The following is a 20262-nucleotide window of genomic DNA, read 5'->3' on the forward strand; positions in this document are numbered from 1 at the left end:
CCATTAAACATCCAAAACAGATAATATAATAGCATGGAAAAATCAAAAATTATAGATACATTAGAGACGTATCAGCATCCCCAAGCTTAATTCCTGCTCGTCCTCGAGTAGGTAAATGATAAAAACAGAATTTTTGATGTGGAATGCTACCTAACATATTTATCAATGTAATCTTCTTTATTGTGGCAAGAATATTCTGATCCATAAGATTCAAAACAAAAGTTTAATATTGACATGAAAACAATAATGCTTCAAGCATACTAACAAAGCAATAATGTCTTCTCAAAATAACCTGGCCAAAGCAAGCTATCCCTACAAAATCACATAGTCTGGCTATGCTCTATCTTCATCACACAAAATATTTAAATCATGCACAACCCCGATGACAAGCCAAGCAATTGTTTCATACTTTTGATGTTCTCAAAACTTTTCAATCTTCACGCAATACATGAGCGTGAGCCATGGACATAACACTATAGGTGGAATAGAAAGGTGGTTGTGGAGAAGACAAAAAGGAGAAGATAGTCTCACATCAACTAGGCATATCAACGGGCTATGGAGATGCCCATCAATAGATATCAATGTGAGTGAGTAGGGATTACCATGCAACGGATGCACTAGAGCTATAAGTGTATGAAAGCTCAAAAAGAAACTAAGTGGGTGTGCATCCAACTTGCTTGCTCACGAAGACCTAGGGCAATTTGAGGAAGCCCATCATTGGAATATACAAGCCAAGTTCTATAATGAAAGATTCCCACTAGTATATGAAAGTGACAACATAGGAGACTCTCTATCATGAAGATCATGGTGCTACTTTGAAGCACAAGTGTGGTAAAAGGATAGTAGCATTGCCCCTTCTCTCTTTTTCTCTCATTTTTTTGGTTTTTGTTTTGTTTTGGTACTTCTCACTATTTTTCTTTTTTTGGCCTCTTTTTTTATTATCTTTTTTTTCGTCCAGAGTCTCATCCCGACTTGTGGGGGAATCATAGTCTCCATCATCCTTTCCTCACTGGGACAATGCTCTAATAATGATGATCCTCACACTTCTATTTACTTACAACTCATGAATTACAAGTCAATACTTAGAACAAAATATGACTTTATATGAATGCCTCCGGCGGTGTATCGGGATGTGCAATGAATCATGAGTGACATGTATGAAAGAATTATGAACGGTGGCTTTGCCACAAATACGATGTCAACTACATGATCATGCAAAGCAATATGACAATGATGGAGCGTGTCATATTAAACAGAACGGTGGAAAGTTGCATGGCAATATATCTCCGAATGGCTATGGAAATGCCATAATAGGTAGGTATGGTGGCTGTTTTGAGGAAGGTATATGGTGGGTGTATGATACCGGCGAAAGGTGCGCGGTATTAGAGAGGCTAGGAATGGTGGAAGGGTGAGAGTGCGTATAATCCATGGGCTCAACATTAGTCATAAAGAACTCACATACTTATTGCAAAAATCTATTAGTTATTTAAACAAAGTACTACGTGCATGCTCCTAGGGGGATAGATTGGTAGGAAAAGACCATCGCTCGTCCCCGACCGCCACTCATAAGGAGGACAATCAATAAATAAATCATGCTCCGACTTCATCACATAACAGTTCACCATACGTGCATGCTACGGGAATCACAAACTTTAACACAAGTATCCCTCAAATTCACAATTACTCCACTAGCATGACTCTAATATCACCATCTTCATATCTCAAAACAATCATAAAGAATCAAACGTCGCATAGTATTTAGTGCACTTTATATGAAAGTTTTTATTATATCCCTCTTGGATGCCCATCATATTAGGACTAAATTCATAACCCAAGAAAATTACCATGCTGTTCTAAAGGCTCTCAAAGTAATATAAGTGAAGCATGAAATTTCATCTATTTCTTCAAAATAAAACTACCGCCATGCTCTAAGAAGATATAAGTGAAGCACTAGAGCAAATGACAAACTACTCCGAAGGATATAAGTGAAGATCAATGAGTAGTCGAATAATTATGCAACTATGTGAAGACTCTCTAACATTTCAGAATTTAAGATCTTGGTATTTTATTCAAACAGCAAGCAAAACAATATAAAACAAAATGACGCTCCAAGCAAAACACATATCATGTGGTGAATAAAAATATAGCTCCAAGTAAAGTTACCGATGAACGAAGACGAAAGAGGGGATGCCTTCCGGGGCACCCCCAAGCTTAGGCTCTTGGTTGTCCTTGAATATTACCTTGTGGTGACTTGGGCATCCCAAAGCTTAGCTCTTGCCACTCCTTATTCCATAGTCCATCGAATCTTTACCCAAAACTTGAAAACTTCACAACACAAAACTCAACAGAAAACTCGTAAGCTCTGTTAGTATAAGAAAATAAATCACCACTTAGGTACTGTTGTGAACTCATTCTAAATTCATATTGGTCTAATATATACTGTATTCCAACTTATCTATGGTTCATACCTTCTGACACTACTCGTAGATTCATCAAAATAAGCAAACAACACATAGAAAACAGAATCTGTCAAAAACAGAACAGTCTGTAGTAATCTGTATCAAACGTATACTTCTGGAACTCCAAAAATTCTAAAATAAATTTGTGGACCTGAGGCATTTAACTATTGATCATCTGCAAAAATAATCAACTAAATAGCACTCTCCAGTTAAAAGTTGTAGCTAATCTCGTGAGCGCTAAAGTTTCTGTTTTTTATAGCAAGATCACAAAGACTTCACCCCAAGTCTTCCCAAAGGTTCTACTCGGCAAAAACACTAATTAAAACATAAAACCACATATAAACAGAAGCTATATGGATTAATTATTACTAAATAGGAGCAAAAAGCAAAGAACAAAAATAAAATTGGGTTGCCTCCCAACAAGCGCTAACGTTTAACGCCCCTAGCTAGGCATGATGATTTCAATGATGCTCACATAAAAGATAAGAATTGAAACATAAAGAGAGCATCATGAAGAATATGACTAGCACATTTAAGTCTAACCCTCTTCCTATGCATAGGGATTTTGTGAGCAAACAACTTATCGGAACAATAATCAACTAGCATAGGAAGGCAAAATAAGCATAACTTCAAAACTTTAAGCACATAGAGAGGAAAATTGATATTATTGCAATTCCTACAAGAATATGTTCCCCCCTCATAATAATTTTCAGTAGCATCATGAATGAATTCAAAAATATAACCATCACATAAAGCATTCTTTTCATGATCTACAAGCATAGAAAATTTACTACTCTCCACATAAGCAAAATTCTTCTCATTCGGAATAGTGGGAGTATCATAAGAAACTTGTTGGGGATATTACCACTGGGCGTAAACCGGCCAGGAGAGGCCAGGTTAACCCCATCAGTAGTTCATTATATCTGAAGCCCATGAAGGCAGACGGTGACGCTTTATGAAGGCCCAGGGCCCAAAACCGGTTTAAGGCCTGTAGACATAAACCGGTATTGATATGTAAACTTGTGTTGTAAGATAGAAAGAGCGGAGACCGAGCCGGACACGTTCATGAGCCGGCCTCGGGATTCTGTAAACCGACGGGCATCAACCCATGTATATAAGGGGACAACCCGGCGGCGGTTCAAGGACAAGAGACAACAACTCGAGACTCAGGCAAAGCGTATTCGCTCCCTGGTCATCGAAACCCAATCAATCCCACAACAACTGGACGTAGGCTTTTACCTTCACCATAAGGGGCCGAACCAGTATAAACTCTCTTGCGTCCCTTGTCCTCTTTAACCCCTTTAAGTTAACCCGTAGCGATGGCTCCACGACTAAGTCCTTTCTCTAGGACATCTGCCGTGACAAAACCATGACAGTTGGAGCCCACCGTGGGACTATCGCACGATGGTTTCGAGTTCTTAGAGGGCAGCTTCGAAGGACTCAAGGGCTACGCTGTGGGCCGGATGACCAAGAGTCGTCATGGCAAGCTCTACATCGACGATGCAGGCTTGGGCCCCGAGTCCGGCTCAATCGAGTACGGGTACCGGGTCCCTTTCGGTGGCATACACGTTTTCATTGGCAAGATCGGCGAACCGGGCCTTGAGCCGGACATCTGCACCGACCTCGTCAAGACGGCTCAGCGTGCGAGATCTGCCCGGGTCAAGCCAGACATGAAGCGTGCCTTCGTGGGAGTCATCCCCGGAGGGGAATCTGAGGATAGATCGGAATCTGGTGGCGAAACCGTCGTTTATTCTGGCGACGAGTCATCGACCGAAGAGACCGAGTCGTTATATCAGTTGCAAGATGGCTAGATTGGGGGCTGTTCCGACGGCGACAGTATTCCGGAGCCCTTTGATCTGCCAAACCGGGTTGCGATCTTCATGGCCGGTACGCAGCCAGCGCTCCACTCTTCGACCGCAATGGTGATGATTTCTGGATCGGCAGCAGCGACAGCGGCCGGGGCAGGAGGCCCCGTGCGACCGCTGGCTCAGGTTCTATCTGATTTGTTTGACGCGTTGGCAACGCTAATGGCAGAGGCTAACCCGGCGGATCAGGATGCACACAATGCGGAAATCGCGAAGGTGAAATATCAGATCACCCAGGCAAAAGCCGACTTGGCAGCTGAGGATACCAGGATGGCTGCGGAGCGGGCCGCTTTGGATGCACAGGCTTACCGGATTATGCTGGATCAGAGTGCGTCGAACGAAGTCCTGAAGAGGAGGTACCGATCTCGCCTGCCGCTGGTTTATGACGCTAGAAACCTGTTTAACACCCCAGGAGCAGGGACCAGTAATCCGCCAGTGGTAAACCGGGCAGAGGCACCTGGAGCGGGGGCGCCGGTTCAGCCACGTTTGGTGGATCCGCCTCGTCAGAACAACATTGTAACACCGCATGTCCCAACGCCACCGGGTCATTACTCTAACCCGATGGACAACATTGTCGCTGCCGCTTCACGGCTGGCGGCCATCCCGATCGAAGGCGAGTCTCCGGCGGCGATTGAGACGCGTCGAGTTAGGGAGCTTCTTCAGACAGCTTTGGTTCAGCACGAGGCTTATTCATATAGTCGCGATCGGATCCATTCCACTCCCCGCCCAAGCCGGAGTTACAACAGGCGTATGGATGAGCCGGCAGTGTCAAGCAATGCGCGGAACCGTTATCCGCCCCGTGGCAATAACCCGGCAGGTGGTGCTGGTGATGCTCAGGAGGTGGTGGACCACGGTCGGGCACGTAGAGAGGCTGAGTTAGTGGTGCAGCATGAAGCCCGTTAGCTTACTCCAGTTCGTCCAACCACGTCGGTGGAACCAGGAGTTACTTCTAGTTCTTTGCGAGTACTGTGTCTCGTCCCAACGTTGCACAATGTGCGCCTGCCCAAGGATTTCAAAGGCCCGCGCAAGGTGCCGAATTACACCACCGATTTATCCCCTGAGACATGGGTCGAAAGCTATGAGATGGCCATGGAGATGCTGGATGTGGACGATGCGGCGTGTGCGAAATACTTCACCATGATGCTAGAGGGGACGGCCCGCACTTGGCTGAAGAGCTTACCGGCTAATTCTATCAGGTCATGGGCTGAGTTGAGCGCCCGGTTTATCCAGAATTTCAAGGATACATGCAAGCAGCCCATGTCAATTGTGGACCTAGCTGCCTGTGTCCAGGAGGAAGGAGAGTCAATAACCCGTTGGGTGCGCCGGGTTTCAGAGATTTTGCATTCATCGGACCGCATCAACGCTGATACCGCAGTTTTAACATTGGAAGGCAATTGCCGGTTTGAACCCCTGAAGTTGAAGTTGGGACGGCTCAAACGTCATTGTAATGACATGGGAACTCTCATGGCCGCTCTGGTGAAGTATGCCGACTCTGATAGTACCAAGGATCCCGAGTCTGACGATGATAAGACAGGGAAGGGAAAAAGGAGCGGCAACGCCAAGGGGCAGCACCACAACCCGGCGGGTCATGGAAACGGCGGCAAGCGTAAGGCGGACCATAGTTTAGACTTTGTGGCTAATACCAACACACATGACAAGGCCAGCGGCGTAAGGGTAAACCGCCCCAGCGCGGTGGAGGGCCAAGTCCTAATCCGGACCGCCTGTCTTATCTGTTGAACCAGCTTTGCCCAAAGCACGGGACAAAGGAGAACCCGTCCACGCATCTCTGGAAAGATTGTTACATCATGCAAGAGTTCAAAAATTCTGATTCTTTTCGGTATGATCATCGACCGGGCGGCGGTTCAGGCCCCGGATCTCATGGGCCGGGTTATGGCGGAGGAAATTCCGGTTCAGGCTTCCACGGTAATTAGGGTGGACATAACAATCAAAGCAATCAGGGCAACCAAGGTGGTTATAACGATCAGGGGAATCAGCAACAGCAGCAGCAGCAGTCGGGTTACCAGAGCAACCCGAAGCAGTTGAATAGCGGGCAGTATCATGTCTTCACCACTAGCCTGGACAAGCGCGATCAGAAGCTTCTTAAAAGGGCAGTGAATTCCGTTGAACCGGCGGTCCCCCGATACTTACGCTGGTCTGAACAGCCTATTGTGTGGAGTCGAGAGGATCTAATCCGGGTCATCTGGCGTTGGTGGTGGCACCTCAGGTGGGAGGTTATAAGTTCACCAAGGTACTCATGGACGGAGGGAGTAGTATCAATATCCTTTATTATGAAACTTTCCGTCGCATGGGGTTAACCGATAAAAATCTTAAACCGTCCAATACGGTGTTCCATGGCGTGGTGCCTGGTAAATCGGCATACCCTGTTGGTAAAATAGCTCTGGAGGTGGCTTTTGGAGATGAGCATAATTCGAGATCAGAAACTTTGACCTTTGAAGTGGTGAAAATCAAAAGCCCGTATCATGCACTGTTTCGACGGCCAGCTTATGCTAAGTTTATGGCACGGCCTTGTTATGTCTATCTGCAGCTCAAGATGCCGGGTCACAAGGGAACTATAACAGTGCATGGGAGCCGCAAGATCGCTCTGGAGTGTGAAGAAGGTGATGCGGCTTATGCTGAGTCGGTTTGTGCAACAAAAGAGTTGAAGTTTTACAAAGACCATGTTGATCCGGCAGATATGACTTCATTAAAGAAACCAACTACAGAGCATGATCTGGCCCTGAAGTTTAAATCGGCTGATGAGACTAAGCTTGTTGACTTTGTGCCCAGTGATTCGTCCAAGCAGTTTAGCATCAGCGCTAACTTGGATCCGAAATAGGAAAGCGCGCTCATCGAGTTCATCCGTGAGAATCGGGACATCTTTGCGTGGAAGCCTTCTGACATGCCAGGTGTACCGAGAGAACTCGCTGAGCACACTCTCAATGTTGATCCCAAGTATAAACCGGTCAAGCAGTTTCTCCGCCGGTTCAATGAAGAAAGACGCAAGGCTATTGGAGAAGAAGTAGCCAGGCTCTTGGCGGCTGGATTTATCGTTGAAGTATTTCATCCTGAGTGGTTGGCTAATCCGGTGCTGGTCCTTAAGAAGAACGGCACTTGGCGTATGTGTGTGGACTACACAGATCTCAACAAAGCTTGTCCAGCAGATCCTTTTGCCCTCCCCCGTATTGATCAAATTATTGATGCTACGGCGGGTTGCGAGCGTTTAAGCTTTTTGGATGCATATTCTGGTTATCATCAGATCAAAATGGCAGTTAAGGACCAGGAGAAGACAGCCTTCATAACTCCCTTTGGAGCCTTCTGCTATGTGTCCATGCCCTTTGGGCTCAAGAGTGCCCAGGCGACTTATCAACGGTGTGTGCAGAATTGTCTTCATAAACAGATCGGCCGCAATGTTCACGCCTATGTGGATGATATTGTGGTGAAATCAAGGAAGAAGGAGACATTGATTGATGACTTGAAGGAAACCTTTGATAACCTGCGGGTTTATAAAATGATGCTTAATCCGGCCAAGTGCGTCTTTGGTGTACCTGCAGGCAAGCTCTTGGGCTTTTTGGTGTCTAACAGGGGCATTGAAGCTAATCCGGAAAAGATCAAAGCCATCACCTCCTTGGCCAAACCGAAGTGTATCAATGATGTTCAACGCCTGGCAGGCCGGATTGCCGCGTTGAGCCGGTTTATCAGTCGCCTTGGCGAGAAGACCATCCCTTTATATCAGATGCTGAAGAAAACGGATAACTTCGTCTGGAGTGACGCCGCTAATGAAGCGTTTGAGGACTTAAAGCAGTAGCTGGCTAATCCGCCGGTTCTTGCTGCTCCGGTTGACAAAGAGCCATTGTTGCTATATGTGGCGGCTAACGCTCGGGCTGTTAGTGTGGCTATTGTGGTGGAGCGCAAGGAGGCAGGAAAGGAATATCCGGTTAAATGGCCTGTTTATTATATCAGTGAGGTGCTTATTGAGTCCAAGCAGAGGTACCCGCATTGGCAAAAATTGGTGTATGGGGTTTTCATGGAAAGCCAGATGCTTAAGCAATATTTCCAAGGTCATCACATCATGGTGGTCAGCTCTGCTCCTTTGGGAGATATAATCCAGAACATGGAAGCAACTGGCTGGATTGCTAAGTGGGCTATCGAGCTCGGGCCTCACGGGTTGAAATACATACCCCGAACGGCGATCAAATCTCAGGCACTTGTGGATTTCATCAATGATTGGACAGAACTGCAAGCGCCAGAAGAGAAGCCGGATCATACTTATTGGACTATTCATTTTGATGGGTCCAGGCAATTGGAGGGCTCGGGCGCTGCAGTCGTATTAACTTCCCCACGAGGTGATAAGTTTTGTTATGTTCTCCGTTTAATGTTCCCTTGCACTAACAATGCAGCTGAATATGAGGCTTTACTCCATGGTCTTCGGATGGCTAAGGAGATGAACCTAAGCCGAGTTAAGTGCTTCGGTGACTCGGATCTGGTGGCTCAACAAGTGTCCGGCACTTGGGATTCCAAGGACCCACTCATGGCAGCATATCGTCGTGAGGTGGATATTGTTGCAGGTCACTTTAAAGGTTATCAGGTGGATCATGTGGACCGGCGGAAGAATGAAGCGGCGGACGCTTTAAGCCGCCTGGGTTCCCAACGTAAACCGGTTCCACCTAATGTCTTCCTGGATGTTCTGCATAATCCGTCCGTCAAGCTCCCTGGTGAAGAGGATTTGGCTATTCCTGATCCGGAAGCTCAGTTGGTGGCGGCTCTTCATGTTATCCCGGATTGGACGGTTCCATATCTGGCGTATATGAACCGGGGCGAGTTACCAGAGGATGAAACTTTGGCCAGGCAGATAATCCGGCGGTCCAAGTCCATGACTATTATCAATGGAGAGTTACATCATTGCAGTGTGACAGGGGCGTTTCAACGCTGTGTGTCTCCTGAAGAAGGCCGTGAAATTTTGCGTGAGATCCACGAAGGAGATTGTGGTCACCACGCCGGTTCAAAGTCTTTGGTGGCCAAGGCGTTTCGTCACGGTTTCTATTGGTTGACAGCTCATGCTGATGCCGAGGACTTGGTCAAAAGATGTGATGGCTGCCAGAAATTCTCAAGGCGCGCTCATGTACCGGCTCAAGAATTGAGGATGATTCCAATCACCTGGCCGTTTGCAACTTGGGGGCTGGATATGGTTGGGCCTTTCAAGAGATCCAAGGACAAGAAGACCCACCTTTTGGTGGCGGTTGATAAGTTCACGAAGTGGGTGGAGGCAGAGCCAGTTAGTAAGTGTGATGCAGCTACGGCGGTTCAATTCATCAAAAAGGTGATCTTCCGGTTTGGCTTTCCACACAGCATTATAACAGACAATGGTACCAATCTGTCAAAGGGTGCCATGAAGGAGTTCTGTCAACGTGAGCACATCCGGCTTGACGTGTCATCAGTGGCTCACCCCCAGTCCAATGGTCAAGCGGAGAGGGCCAATCAAGAGATCTTGAGAGGCATCAAACCCCGGCTTATGGTTCCTTTGCAACGGACGCCGGGTTGTTGGGTTGAGGAGTTACCTTCTGTGTTATGGAGCATCAATACCACACCCAACAGATCGACAGGATACACACCGTTCTTCATGGTTTATGGAGCGGAAGCGGTTCTTCCTAGTGACATCCGTCATGACTCACCTCGTGTAGCGGCATATGTTGAAGCTGACAACGAGAAGGCACGGCAGGAAGCTCTTGACCTGTTAGATGAGGAGCGTGACATGGCGGCAGCCCGTTCGGCGATTTATCAGCAAGATCTGCGTCGTTATCATAGCCGCCGGGTTAGAACCAGAACCTTTCAAGAAGGTGATTTGGTGCTTCGACTCATCCAGGATCAGACGGATATGCACAAGTTATCCCCCCCTTGGGAAGGACCCTTTGTGGTCAGCAAGAATCTACACAACGGGTCATACTACCTCATAGATGTTCGAGAGCGCAAAGACTCACGTAAATCGGAGGAGGAGACCAACCGGCCGTGGAATATTGCTCATCTTCGTCCCTACTATACTTGAGCTATAGGCTCTGCTTATGTACATATTATGACAATGTATATATTATGATCAATATAATAAACCGGAACCTCAGCTAAAGCGGGGTATCTGTTGTTTTTCTTACATCATGTGTGGTTACATGGAGCTTCTGTTTATAAAGCGGCGTCCGGTTTACCCCTTGATTTAGCTTCTCAAAGCTTTATATTACATCACTTGGGGGCTTGGTCGTATCCGAACCATAGCTACACCTCTTGATCGGCGCAATGCCACAACATCACTTGGGGGCTTGGTCGTATCCGAACCATAGTCACACCTCTTGATCGGCTCAAAGCCAAATCAATCCGGGGCCAAAGAGAGTGTTGTAAAACAACAACTCAAACATAGGCACCCACTGAGCACAGCTCAAAATGTTACTTGGGGATTCTTTGCTGTCGAAATGAACTAAGAATCTACACTTGTAATAGGCTATCAAGCCATGGCTTGGAAGCCTGGTGTATACACCTAAAACCCCGGGTTAACCTGCCTATTTAAGTAAGTCACTCCGCCCAGGTAAACCTGGTATGACCCTTCGAACTTTGACAAGTTACTCTAAAATGAAGACCCTGAACTTGTCAAGTTAAAACGATGATTGGTTAAGGATTGAGGACCATCTTAAAAGGCTTTGCAAAAATGGTTTAACTCAGTGGCCTGGCAGCCCATGAAAAGCCTCGAATTTGGGGCCTGGCAGCCCGTGAAAAGCCTCGACTACAACGGTTTTTATTTGCCTTTTGCTAAGTTTTTCTTTGTTTTGATAAGATTTGTGATGTTTTCAAACCGGTGTTTATCAACCCGGTTAGGCTGTCAACTACAAGTTGTCAGTACACGATCAAATTATAATCCGGAGACTATCAGCCCGGTCTGGTTTGACTCAAAGTCACCAGTATGGAATAAACCGGTGTTTATCACAACCCGGAACGGTTTTATTGTAAACCGGCATCATATAACAGGAGTTACTTATCCTCCAGAGTAGGGTTATGACCCTCACTACAAAGTTGGTTAGCCAACATTATGCCTAAAGGTCACAGGTATTATGTATTTCCATATTTGGTTATCTTTTACAACCTTGGTTATAAACCTTGGTCATATATATATATATATATATATATATATATATATATATATATATATATATTGGGTATCATGACCCGCCCGGTGGTAAACCGCCAGGGCGCTTTAAGCTTCTTATCTGCAGGAACAGCTTGAATAAATGGCTATGGATTATGAATATCATATCTTAAGCATGTCGGATTAAGCAAGCACCAGTCGCAGATAAATATGCACGAAGGCATACCAGACCAAGTATTTTAACTAGCCTATTACAAGGCGTTTCAGTGCCCAAAAGGATAATTGTTTTCTCAAATACATGTTGCAGCATGTAGAAGACTAAACCGGCCTCCGGTTCATGATTGGTCACCAGCTTGGCCTGACGGCTGCGGATCATCTCGCACCGGTTCAACTCCCTCCTCTCTACCCAGTGGCTGGAAGTCAACAGTTGCCCAGTCGATCCCAGTTAGGGCTTGGAATACAGCTTCATCGCTTATAAGCGTGGACGGTTCAATGTCAGGGGCATAAGTGTGCTTACGGATTGGTGGGATAAGATTTTGCGCTTCTGGAATTGGTGCAGCAACCCGTCTGTTCTTATCATCATAACTCGCCTGATAGTACGAGAGATCCGCTTCTTCAACCAGTTGACAAGCCAATGGGCGTACTTCCCGGTTTATGATTCGGAGATCATCATTGCCAAATTCTGTTCCGTCTTCCTTCAAACTGGGATAGCCTTGGGCCGCTTCCACTGGATCAAAGTCAGGTACCCATGCTTTTGCCCGGGTTAGTGCGGTCAAAGCGCCCGTTCTTGCGGCAGAACTTTTTAGCTCGTCTACCTGGGCAGGAAGCATAGATAACCTTTCTAAGGTATCCTTGATCAAGGTGGGAGGAGGATTATTGTGTGAAGCAGTATAGATGATCCGCTGCGCGCCGGTGTACAACTGTTCTATTAGAGTGTAAGCAGCCTTCAGCTTCTTCTGTACATCAGAGCCCAGGTGGCTAATACGAGTTCCTGCACCATTGTCCACATCAGTAAACCGACAACACATGAGAAGATATGTTGAAAGTATTAAGGAAAAGATGTTTACCGAACACAGCAGCAGTCATGGCATGAATCTGCCGCTTTACACCGGTCAGTTCATCAACCACCGGTTTAAGAGCTGCTTCTGCGTTCTCAGCTCTTTTTATCAAAGCGGATTTTTCAGTCTCCCAATCCGCCCGCTCCTTGTTGAAGCCCTCTTTCAGTTTCTCCATAGCGCCTAGAGCGCTGGTCAACTCTTCCTTGGCTTTGGAGGTTTCGGCTTGCTGGGATTTGAGGTTCTCTTGCAGATCAGCGGTTTGGCTTTCCTTCTTGCTCAGTTCAGCCTATAAAGAGACAGATATATAATGAGTTGACAGTACATATTTGAAGTACCAAGCACATAACAAGTTATGCCCTTGGTACTTGGGGGCTAATGCATATTTGCTTCTTATCAGAAATTTCTACAAGTCCCAAGCACAATACAAGTATTAAACTTGGCACTTGGGGGCTAATGTGTGTTTGCTCATAATTGCTGATATGGGAGTTCTTCTACAAAGTCCCGGTTCATATTTATAAAGTTAAACCGGCCCTTGGGGGCTACATCAGTGAAGTTAAAATGCATTGTTGCAAACATGAATTTGTTACTAAGTCCCGGTTTAGATTGGTATCTTAAACCGTCACTTGGGGGCTACTCGAGTTGATAAGCTACAAATTGAATGTAAGAGACAAACACTTGTGTAGTTACCTCATATCGCTCCTTCATCAAATTTACCAAACCGGCGTCATACTCACGGCTGGTGTACAGATGGTTCAAGAAGCCGGAGTGAAGGTCTTGAGCATTCAGATGGGTATAATTTGACAAATCGGCGTTCCATTTGGCTTTGCCAATTGCAGAGAGCTCGTCTTTGGCAGTATGCTTGGACAAAGCGACAGGATTGCCAGGAGTGGTATGGCCAGTGCCAGTAATCATAATCTCATCAGCAGCCGTTACTGGGGTTGGCGGTTTGTCAGTATTTTTAACTGGACTTGCCGGTTTGTTATTAGTTCGGACAGGGCTGGTAGGCTGGTCAGCATGGCTTGTGGTGTCAACTTCTACCTGCTCAGCAACAAAGTCATGATCTTAAGGCGGTGGGTCATTCAGTATGGCATCAACGTTGGTCTCTTCAGGATCTGGAGTTTTTTCCGGTTCAACATCCGCGTTATCATCAGTCGGTTTATTCAACCGAGCCTTCTTGCTAGGTCTGGGCTTGGCACTGAGGAAAATAAACATGAGGATCAGTACAGTATATAAAAATAACAGATGAAGGATAAAAACAAGTATATAGCTCACCCAAGAACTGTTTTGAGGGGTGGAAGTTTTGTGGCCGACGACTCGCCAGAAGATGAGTGAGAAGTGCCCTGATAATTTGAATCGGACGGGTTAAGAGGCTGGCGGAAACAACCTGCTTTGGGGCATGAAGTGTCAAGGGGATAAGAGACCTCTGATCGGCGTTTCCTAATTGGGCTGTTCAGTAAACCGGCGGAGGTAACTACCTGGCCGCCGTGCCGGGTTGTGCGGCGAGCCTCGTGCTGCTGTATCTTCAAAAGAAAGTTTGGGTCCAAGTAAGCAAGGGGTGAGAAAATTTTACTTTCCGGTTTGCTCGACGGATTTTTGATGTTGGCAGAGGATCTGAATCGGAGGAAAGAATGGTTACCTCTACATCATCAGCGTGACTGCCTTCAGCGTCGTCCTGATAATAATCATTGTCAATGAGGTGAACAAAAAATGAACCAAGAGAGTCAAGTTCTACCTCTGATTCCGGGTTACCCACATCGTCATCAGCTGGTAGCTCGGAGGATGCAGTGGTCCTTTTCTTGCCAGGTTTCTTAACAACCTTGGTCTTTGGGCGAAGTGGCTTGGCCGGTTTGTCTTGCGGTTTTGCCGGTTTTTCTTGTGGTTTCTTGTTCCAGAATGGATCATTACCCTGTCAGAAGATAATCACAATTTCAGAAAATATTTGGACAGAAGCAACTTCAGATAAAAAGATTATATGATTCTTACAGCTGGCGGTTTGTGGAAGGTGCAGAAAGGGAGCAGTCCGGTTTGGGCACAGACAGCCTCCGGTTCGTTCAGCATCTTCTTTACAGCCTCAGTAACTTCCGCATCTGTAAGCTGAATGTCAATGTGTCGTTGAGCATCCTTCAAACTCCCCGTGTACTCACACATCAAACCGGAGCGCCGGCTTAAGGGCAGAATACTCCAGCTTATCCAACAACGAGCAAGATCAACTCCTGTCAAACCGTTCGCCATGAAGGCTCTAAGCTTTGATAGTTGAGGAGCATAGTTGGCCCTTTCTTTTGCAGTCAACCTCTGAGGAAAAGGATGTGTATTGCTAAGGCGTTCAGGGCGGTAACCCGGCAGGGGGTTTTCATCAGGTGGAGATGTATCCTTGCAATAAAACCAGGTCTGGTTCCACTCTTTGGGGTGACTGTGGAGCTTAGGATGAGGGAAGGTGACTTCCTTCCTTTTCTGAACCGCCATTCCGCCCAATTCAGTATTGGGTCCATCCGTGAATTCTGTGCGACGGTTTAAGTGAAAGAAATCCCTAAACAGTTCGACTGTAGGTTCTTCTTGTAGGTAAGCCTCACAGAAGACTTGGAAGTGGCAGATGTTGGTCACAGAATTTGGACCGATGTCTTGAGGGCGTAGTTGAAAACTGGCCAGTACATCCCGGAAAATTTTGAACCGGGAGGGCTAAAACCTCGATTCAGGTGATCAGCAAACACAACTACCTCTCCATCCTTGGGTATAGGAGGATTTTCCGGGCCAGGGACCCTCCAGTGGATCACATCTTTCTTGGCTAAAGCGCCCGTTTTAACACAGTTGTTTAATTGCTCTTCGGTTACTCGAGAAGGATCCCAATTGCATTCATAGACTTGCTTGGCCATGGTAATGAAGATCTGAAACATGATTATTGCCGGTTTAAGATTTACAGTGGACAATTATACAGCGGTATAAGGATGCAAGCATATTGTTAAACCGGATTTGGTTATTCGTAAACCGGAGTCTGACAATGGAAACAGTACAATCATGAATGCATTGGCGGTTCAACAGGAGACTAATGGTATCTACTGGGTCATCATTTTTTCTGTGAAGTTAAACCGCCTAACCTAGTATTAAAGGTATAAGTATAAAGATGCATAAGTGAAGGAAAAAACAAGTTTCACAGTTTGGCATGGGAATTTCAGATCTGCCGTGCGTTGGATAATCAAAATATATTCTGGTCTAATATCAAGCGCTCAAAAAGTTCAGTAAGTTCAGATGAGTTGGATATCAAGCAGATGCCTTAACAAGAAGAAAGGAGTTTAAACTACAAAAGGCGCTGAAAACAGTCAGATCTAACCGGCCATTGGTATTACCGAAGGAAGAACAGCTTCAAGCTATGAAGAACACCGAATCCTAATGGCGGATCTAGGGCGAGGAGAACAGGAACTTACTGGTGCAGGAGGAAGCAGCGGAGGATCACCGCGCTTCTCTGATACGATCAGGTTGATTCGGCAGCCTTTGTTGAAGCAGAGGTGAAGGACGACGGCGGCGGCAGAGCTCGAGGGTCGGACGGCGCGAGGAAGACGACGACGCGAAGAGGCACGAGGGGGGAAAGTGAAAGTGACCCCTCGGCCCTATTTATAAGATGAATTGATAAAAGGCAGGCGCGAGAATCGAGGAGCCCGAAAAATGGGGTGTGTGACAGCTCTCTTGCCTCGATCCCCGGAGGCCCATTAATGAAGATGGGTTATACACAGTTTTAAATAACAGATGACGTCATGGCGGTTTACCATGGTCCTGGAAGGTGACGTCACAGCGGTTTACAAGATTATGTGAAGATGTTGAAGAACAAATTCTCTTAAGTATTGAGGATTGACATGAACCAATTCAAATCAATCTGGGGCCTAATTTGGGGATATTACCACTGGGCGTAAACCAGCCAGGAGTGGCCGGGTTAACCCCATGAGTAGTTCATTATATCTGAAGCCCATGAAGACAGACGGTGACACTTTATGAAGGCCCAGAGCCCAAAACCGGTTTAAGGCCTGTAGACATAAACCGGTATTGATATGTAAACTTGTGTTGTAAGATAGAAAGAGCGGAGACCGAGCCGGACACGTTTATAGCCGGCCTCAGGATTCTGTAAACCGATGGGCGTCAACCCATGTATATAAGGGGACGACCCGGCGGCGGTTCAAGGACAAGAGACACAACTCGAGACTCAGGCAAAGCGTATTCGCTCCCGGGTCATCGAAACCCAAGCAATCCCACAATAACTGGATCGTAGGCTTTTACCTTCACCGTATGGGGCCGAACCAGTATAAACTCTCTTGCGTCCCTTTTCCGCTTTAACCCCTTTAAGATAAGCCATAGCGATGGCTCCACGACTAAGTCCTTTCTCTAGGACATCTACCGTGACAAAACCACGACAAAACTCGAATACTATAAATTGTTTCCATATTAAAAGAGTAATGTTCAGAAAAAGGGTAATCATAATCATGACAAGTTTTATAAATATAATCATCACTACTTTTTATAGCATAAGTCTCATCACAATAATCATCATAAATAGGAGGCATGCTATCATCATAATAAATTTTCTCATCAAAACTTGGGAGGCTAAAAATATCATCTTCATTAAACATAGCATCCCCAAGCTTGGGACAAATATTAATTGCAGCAAATATATTCTCAAACATGTCATTCTCATCAAACATAGCATCACCAAGCTTGGGCCTTTTCATATCATAAGCATCTCATCATTAATAGTATGGATAGCACCAATAGTATAGCAATTATCATCATCACAATGAGTAATTGGAGCAACATAATTTGGGAGGGATACCTTTCTACCTTTGCTCCTTTGTCTTTTCTTTTTCTTCTTCACATCATGTGTGGGTTTAACCCTCTTTTTTGATCTCCTTATTAATGAGATTGGTTGAATAGAAAGCTCCTCCTCATTACCTGATTCATCATAAGAAATAATAGGAGGATATTGGGAAGTCTCTTCCCTTTCATTAGTATTCTCTTCATCTTCTATTTGTTTTATTTTCTTTATGTAATTGGCAATATAAGATTTTCAATGCAATTCACCGCACAATACATAAAAATTTCTTCTAGATCAAAATCAAGAACTTTATCAAGGACAATTTCTGGAAGATCCTTAGTTATACGTTTCATTTCTTCATAACCCAAAAGCAAACTAAGTTCATTATGATGTGCAAGGGAAATCAAGTCATCACAATTTTTGGACACGATACGATCATGAAACAATTTGCATTGGTTATTGAAATGATCACGTTCATTGCAAAGTTCACAAGTACGGCTAAAAAAGTTGTGAGAGCGTGTACGAAAGAAAAACTACTGATGGGGTCACTACGACTTAAACCCTAAACCCTAAACAGGATTTAATTTCCTGGCCAGGTAGAACCAGTCAAAGGAAAGACGGCTGGCACCCTCGGATCATACGAAGCTTTTGTGCAGTTCCACTAAAATCGAGCTGAGCATCAATGATGGCAAAGATATTGAAGAAGTGTGATTGGAATAATAGTACTGGCACTAGTTCATGAGACATAAACTCATCACAAGTAGAAGCCGGTAGAAGTAGAGAAAGACCGACATGGAGATGGAGCTACGTGGGGAGTTGCGGCAGTGCAGCAAGCCGGCTCCAAAAGGAAGATGGACTACCTGGGACGTCGGGCTCTTGCTAGAAGGGCGGTTGGGAAGCGGCATCGGCCCATACCACGGGGACCCCCGATTGGGACGGACCGACTGTGGATTTTCTCCCTCGCCGATGTCGACCGCATCTACACAGAACATTGTTCCCTTCCCCCAGCTGCAGGATCAGGCCGGATATGTGACAGCGGTGTGGCCACCGTCGGTCTATGCTTGTGAAGAGAGCAACCCAAGCAAGCAGGATTGTAGCTTAGGCTCCTGCTAGTGTATACATAGTGGGGTTTTCTTCTCTCCATATCAACCATTTTATATTGCGTACGTGCCATTAAAGAGTGAAATGATGGTTGCTTCTTCCGACTAACTTACTGTGTGATTTGACTGCTCCTTTAGTGGCCCCTACACGTACTCCCCCTATGTGTATGCAACAGTCACACGTACACATGGACGCAAAACCGCGCGCGACGCCCTAATGCATGCATGTCCGCGCACACGACGGAACACACACGGTCACGCTCAAGTGCTCAACCTACACGTGCATGCACACACATACTCAGCCAGGGTGAGCTAGTGACCGTATAAACACCGGAAAATGTATATATTGAGCGCAATGAGCGTATTATGAAGTCCACTGACCGTATTTCTACAAATATACAGTGACAGATAGTGTATTTATCTTGTTTGAAATTAAGCCATATTAACCGGAGAGGAGGCAGTATGGACTACCATTACTTTGTTGTGTCCCGTCAACTTGCCGAACGAGCAGAAGCTTGCAGGACGGGAGAAGCTTGCGCGCGGTGGCTCGCAGGACAAGGAGAAACTTTTGACTAATGCAAGCTCTCCCTCGCTCAGGCGGTGGACATGCAACAGTTAATTCGATGCCAGATTGCCAGAAGCATATACTATACTAGTACTATTATTGTTCGACTTCCCGAAGAGGCGAACTGCCAAGCGCAAAGTTTACTAGTACTAGTACAACTACTATAGTCTATAGAGGTATGTACTATACTAGTACTAGGAACCGGATGGAGGAGCGTCTGCACTCTTATTATATTTTTAAAATGTGATAAAGCAATCTTCAACACATTTGGTTCTCTTCAAGGGTTCTCGCATGTGATAATGGAAGTTGATTGCATGGAACACTCGCCACAATTCTCGCTTAATTCTCGCTCATATCCTGTTACAAATAGGATCGCTCGGTAATATTTCCTCTTTTTTTGTTATTCAACATGTAAACTGGTCAGCAAACCTTGCGGCGCATCTTTGCTCGAACCGTGTAATTTCTACTACGCAACCTTCTTCTTGTAGACGTTGTTGGGCCTCCAAGTGCAGAGGTTTGTAGGACCGTAGCAAATTTCCCTCAAGTGGATGACCTCAGGTTTATCAATCCGTGGGAGGCGTAGGATGAGGATGGTCTCTCTCAAACAACCCTGCAACCAAATAACAAAGAGTCTCTTGTGTCCCCAACAGACCCAATATAATGGTAAATTGTATAGGTGCACTAGTTCGGCGAAGAGATGGTGATACAAGTGCAATATGGATGGTAGATATAGGTTTTTGTAATCGGAAATTATAAAAACAGCAAGGAATTAATGATAAAAGTGAGCACAAATGGTATTGCAATGTGTTGAAACAAGGCCTAGGGTTCATACTTTCACTAGTGCAAGTTCTCTCAACAATAATAACATAATTGGATCATATAACTATCCCTCAACATGCAACAAAGAGTCACTCCAAAGTCACTAATAGCGGAGAACAAACGAAGAGATTATGGTAGGGTACAAAACCACCTCAAAGTTATTCTTTCTGATTGATCTATTCAAGAGTCCGTAGTAAAATAACACGAAGCTATTCTTTCCATTCAATCTATCATAGAGTTTGTACTAGAATAACACCTTAAGACACAAATCAACCAAAACCCTAATGTCACCTAGATACTCCAATGTCACCTCAAGTATCTGTGGGTATGATTATACGATATGCATCACACAATCTCATATTCATCTATTCAACCAACACATAGAACTTCAAAGAGTGCCCCAAAGTTTCTACCGGAGAGTCAAGACGAAAACGTGTGCCAACCCCTATGCATAAGTTCAACTGAACCCGCAAGTTGA

Source organism: Triticum aestivum, chromosome 4D (assembly GCF_018294505.1).
Source record: "Triticum aestivum cultivar Chinese Spring chromosome 4D, IWGSC CS RefSeq v2.1, whole genome shotgun sequence".
NCBI classification, from domain to species: Eukaryota; Viridiplantae; Streptophyta; class Magnoliopsida; order Poales; family Poaceae; genus Triticum; species Triticum aestivum.